A 6,000-nucleotide genomic window follows, 5' to 3' on the forward strand; every position below is an offset into this window, starting at 1 on the left:
AGACAAACCCTTAGCCGGTTGGCACGACCCCCCGATCAGGTACGCTACAAGCTCTGCTCCTCTTTTACGATTATAGGAACTGATATAGCTCCCTGATAAGAGAGTAAGATTTTAGTTCCTTGATCAAAGACTAGGGCCTTCGATTTTTGATCGGACACTAGGGGCCCAGCTCCTCACTCATACACTTGGGACACAGCTCCCCGCTCATACACTAGGGGCACAGCTCCCCGATCATTGATCGCAGTACCACTTCCCGATCAGGATCTAGGAGCCTCTCTTTTTTATTACAGACTAGGGGTTTTACTCTCCGATCAGGGACCAAGGGCCCAACTCCCCGATCAGGTGTGTTATAGGCTCTGCACCCTTCACCATGAGGCTCTGCATCCTCTTACTGCTATAGGCTCTGCACCCTTCGTCATGAGGCTCTGCATCCTCTTACTGTTATAGGCTCGGCACCCTTCACCATGGGACTCAGCATCCTTTTACTTATATAGGAGCTTCACTCTATTATTGTTATATGCTTTGCATCCTTCACTTGTTTGGCAGCCTCTTACATCTATAGGTGTTGCTCCCTTCACCCACGATGTTCTGCTTCCTCATATGGCTATAAGCTTCACTCCCTTTGACGGTCAAGGCTCAGATTATTCTCTCCTTGACTCCGCGGATATTTGGGAGTCGAGGGATCGACACTATTTCTCTCACTGACTGAATGAGCATATGGGAGTCGAGTCAGTCGGTTGACATCACTTCCCGATCAGGTATGATAAAAGCTCTATCTTTTCATATTGCTACGGACTCTGCTTCTATGGGCTTCAAGGCTTATCCTCCCCCATTCGGGGTCGAAATATCGCCACTGGTCGCGGACTAGAGTATCACCACCGGTCTCGGATCGAAGTATCGATAACGATCTCTCGGTCGAGCTTCCAAACCAATTCCAGGGCGGGCTCCCAGACCAATTCCTGGTCAGGCTTCCAGACCAATTCTCGGTCGGGCTTCCAGATCCAGTCCTGGTTAGATCTCCAGATCAATTCCTGGTCATGCTTCCAGAATGCTTCTTGGTCAGGCCTTCAGATTATTTCCTGGTCAGGTCTCCAGATTGAGTTCTGGTCAGGTCTCCAGATCAAGTCCTGGTCAGACCTTTAGATCAAGTCCGGGTCAGGCCTCCAAATTGCTTCTTTGTCAGGCCTTCCGATTGTTTCTGGGTCAGGTCTTCAGATCAAGTACTGGTCAGGCCTTCGGATAACCTCCCCGTTGGGATTCCATACTCTTGCCTCAGTACGAGTTATAAGTGAGCACTGCTCTCACGCACAACAACCTTCCAGGTCGGCTGTCCCAGACTCTCGCCCCAGTGCGAGTTATAAGTGAGCACTGCTCTCACGCCCCAATGACCTTCCAGGTCGGTTGTCCCAGTTTCTCGCCCCAGTGCGAGTTATAAGTGAGCACTGCTCTCACGCCCAATGACCTTCGAAGTCGGCTGTCCCAGGCTCTCGCCCCAGTGCGAGTTATAAGTGAACTCTGCTATTACGTAGGGGTGTAAATGAGTCAAGCCACTCGTGAGCTATTCGAAGCTCGATTCGATAAAAGCTCGTTTGAGCTCGTTAAGATAAACAACCAAACTCAAGCTTCACAATATTCGGCTCGTTAGCACGTGAACATGTTCGTTAAACTCATGAATCAATTTTTAAATAAAAAACTAAAAGTTTTTATATTGAATTTATAGATTTTATACTCTACTTATGAAAAATATAGACAAATATATTAAATTTATTTATTAGAATAAAATTATAAATTTTAACCAGAATATTATAATTTTTTAAAATATATAATTTAGTTTTTACTAAATATTTAAATTTATAATTTATATTTATTAAGCTCGTTTAGGCTCAATAAAAGCTCGAATAAGCTCGTGAGCCATGAATATATTCGTTAAATAAAGCTCGAGCTCGGCTCGATTATAAACGAGTCAAACTCAAACATCCAAGAGTTCGGCTCGGCTCGGCTCGGCTCGATTACACACATACTCTCACGCCTCCAGACTCTCGCCCCAGGGCGAGTTATAAGTGATCTCTGCTCTCATACCTCCAGACTCTCGCCTCAGGGCGAGTTATAAGTGAGCTTTGCTCTCACGCCTACAGACTCTCGCCCCAGTGCAAGTTATAAGTGAGTTCTGCTCTCACGCCTCCAAACTCTCGCCCCAGTGTGAGTTATAAGTGAGCATGACTGTCACGCTCAACGACCTTCCCGGTCGGTTATCCCAGACTCTCGCCTCAGTGCGAGTTATAAGTGAGCTCTACTCTCACGCCCAACGACCTGCCCGGCTGGTTGTCCCAGACTCTCGCCTCAACGCGAGTTATAAGTGAGCATGCTCTCACGCCCAACGACCTCTTGGTCGGCACTCATTACTCCACTCACTTGCCGCTCTGCCCGACACTCATCATACTCGCCCCGCTCGCAGCTCTGCCCGGCACTCATCATACTCACCGCTCACTTACCGCTCTGCCCAGCACTCATCATACTCACCCCGCTTGCCGCTCTGCCCGGCACTCATCATACTCTCTCTACTCGTCGCTCTGCTCGGCACTCGGCGTTCGTGTTTCGCTCACCGCTGTAGCTCGGTCGGCACTCACCGTTCACTTGCCGCTCTACCCCGCACCCATCATACTCGCTCCGCTCGTCGCCCTGCCCGACACTCGCCATTTACGTTTCGCTCATTGTTGTTGCTTGGCCATTAGCTCGACCACTAGGGCTGTAAATGAACCAAGCATTCGTGAACAAGCTTGGTGTTCGGCTTGGTAAGAGTTTATTTATGTTTGTTCAATATACATAAGATTAATGAAACAAACAAGCTTGAACAACTCGTTAAGATAAACAAACAAGCTTGAACACATATGTGTTTAGCTCATTAATGTTCGTGAACAACGTTCGTGAACAACGTTCCTGAACTTTATTTACGAACAATGTTCACGAACCATATTCATTAAAAAAAACTTTTTTTAATATGCTAAATAAATAATAAAATAAAATAAAAAATAAATAAATTTAAATTATCAAGCTCAATAACCAATCAAACAACTCAAAGTTTCAAATAATCAAACAAGCTTGAATTGAGAGCTTGATAACATCTAAATGAACTAAGCTCGAACTAAGCTCAAGTCAAGCTTGAATTGAGAGCTTGATAACATCTAAACGAACCAAGCTCAAGCCAAGCTTCAAACAAGCTCAAGCTCATAAAAAATAAACCAAGTCAAGCTTGAACACTCATTTCAAAAGTTTGGTTCATTTTAAGCTCGGCTCAGCTCGGCTTGGTTACCTTATCAAACAAGCTTGAACACCCCAAAGCTCGGCTCGGCTCGGCTTGTTTACATCCCTACTTGGTATTCCCTCGGCTACTCATTTTACACCGATCGACCTATCGCTTAAAGACTTTCTCGTTTGTGCACTCGACATCGCTCGCCCGTTCTTATTCTGCTCGATAGACATTCTCTCTATAGCCCGGTTACAATTTATTGAGGCTCGATCAGTATTTTTCTCGATCGCGATCAAGACTCTGCTCGTCTATCATTCTCTCTATGACTCAGTCACGATCATGGATTGCTAGTCCATCATCCTCTTTTATTGCCCGGTCGTGATTTACTATCGCTCGGTCTACATTTTCTCTGTCACACGTTTGATACCGCTCGCCCATCATCGTTCGACTCGCTTAGCATTTTTCGATTACCAGGTCAGCATTATTCGATTGCCCGGTAGTGATTTATTGTCGCTCGATCGTCACTTTCTCGGTCACGCATTGGACCTCGCTCGCCCGTTCTCAGTTCGACCGATCGACTTTATATTTGTTTCCTGGTCGGTATTTTCTCGATCGCGCGCTGGACATCGCTCGCTCGTTCTGATTTCACTATATCGACATTTTCTCTACTACTCGGTCGACATTTTTCGGTCGTTCGGTCTTGATTTATTATAGCCCTATCACTCTGCTCAGTATCGCTCGAGCGTCTTCCCAATGTCACTTGGTCGCCCTCAGCATCCGATCGATCGCTTGCTCAGCATGTGCTTCGCATTATTCCTCGTCGCTCGTTCGACATGATAAGACGAGCCCAGTGATCTGATTCCTCTCGATGTTGGCGACAACAGCGCTGCTTCCTTCGTCCTCCTCGCCATGTCATTGCCGGACAGACCGACCACTGCCCCTCTCCTTCTCCTCACCCACGCGAGCCGGTCTCAAATGCCTCCGTTGTTTCCTCGTGCGATGTCGCTGCAGCCACCTCTTCCCCGCGGACTCCGCCTCTCTTCCTCCTCGCGATGGCGCTGCTAACACAGCCGCTTCTCTGCCTCCGAGCACTTCTCGCCGGAGCCCCCCTCTCTCTCTCTCCTTCCCCTCGCCGGCAGCACTCCTGCCTGCTCCTCTCCTCAGGCCGGTAACCTCCCAACACTCCATTCCTTCTCGTCGTTTGGAGAGGCTGTTGGCGCCCTTGGTCCCTGCGCAGCCACCACTTTCATCAGCGCCCAAGAGTGGTCGTCGGCCGGCCGCACAGCCCCCCTCCACACGTTGGTGGCCCAGGCGTCACCTCTATGCTACCTCCCTCTCCCTCGGTCGTCGGTGGCCCAACGCGGCCTCCTCGATACGGATTCGGCGGGTCCCTTAGCACCGAGCTGGCCATTATTACTGTTGTCACTTATTTGAGCGTTTTCCAGTCCCGTCGTGTGCCGGCCTTCATGCCGTTATCTCGTTCCAGCTTTGTATGTTGTGGTGCTTCGGCCTTCGTGCCTCGGTTATTGTTTGGCGTCACTAATTTAGCCGTATTCTACTCTTGTTGTTTTCCCGGTCTGCGTGCCGGTGTTTCATCTCGGCCTGCGTGTCAAAGTCATGTCCTGACCTACGTGCCGATTTCGCGTCCCGGCCTGCGTGCCGATCTCGTTTTCTGGTCTGTGTGCTGAGTTCGTGTCCCAGCCTGCGTGCCGTCAGTACCTCCCGGCCTGCGTGCCGTCAGTACCTCCCGGCCTGCGTGCCGGTGTCTTATCCCGGTCTGCATGTCGTCTTCCGATGTCGTGCTGTGTTCGACTCCTCATCGTCAGATCCAGCCTGATCAGAGTCATCTACTCTCCTGGGTCGCGACAACTTGAGTCGCGTCCCATCCGAGGGCGCCCCCTGGGCCAGGGTACGTTTTCCTTTCATATTTTATGCACATTTCATTATTTTATGGCTTAGTCTGGTACTCATATGTTCGTTGGATCTGCCTCGAGTATCGGGATACCGGGGGCTAGGTCAACCTAGTCGCTGGTTGTAGGTAGTGTTGACCAGAGGACTTTTGAAGACTTGGTCAACATAGAAGTCATCTCAGCACACGTCTCCTCCGGGATATCGTAACTCCGTCAACATTCTCGCCATCTTACCTGACGGTCCATCCGATTTAATTTCCGGACATGATCAATTATTATTAGATCGATGAGTTTGTACAATGGAGTCAGTGGTTAAATTGTGAAAAAAAAAATGATGAAATTGTGCATTGCATGATAATTTTGTCTTCATCCTTGATTTTTTTTTCCAGGAAATTTGCTTTAGGACGCATCAGTTTAAGGAAAAAGAGGGAAAGTAAGAATCTTTTAAGATGTTCTTTATGCCATTAGAGATTTCTTGAGCTATCAGATTTGACAGTTTTTTTTTATCTAGATAATTATTTTTTTGGATTGATTAATTTTAATGATGATTGATTTGACTTTATAAAAATTTTTCACATCATCAGAATAAATCCGAAAAGCATAGATGAATTTTAACGGACGGTCTAACATCACGAGTAATTTGAACGCCTTGAAAGTATGATATATCCAAATTCTTTCGGTCGATTCAACTAATTGTAGAGATGAATAATCTTCCCTCTAACTCAACCATTGGGTAAATTAGAAAGCGCCCGTTATAATTCGTCCAACAGTTAAAAATGCATTATCAAGTTTGCCGTCCTATTTGGATTTTGAATGGTAGTACTATATAAATCCAGCAAACAC

This window comes from Zingiber officinale, chromosome 6A, assembly GCF_018446385.1.
Source record: "Zingiber officinale cultivar Zhangliang chromosome 6A, Zo_v1.1, whole genome shotgun sequence".
In the NCBI taxonomy this organism is placed as follows: Eukaryota; Viridiplantae; Streptophyta; class Magnoliopsida; order Zingiberales; family Zingiberaceae; genus Zingiber; species Zingiber officinale.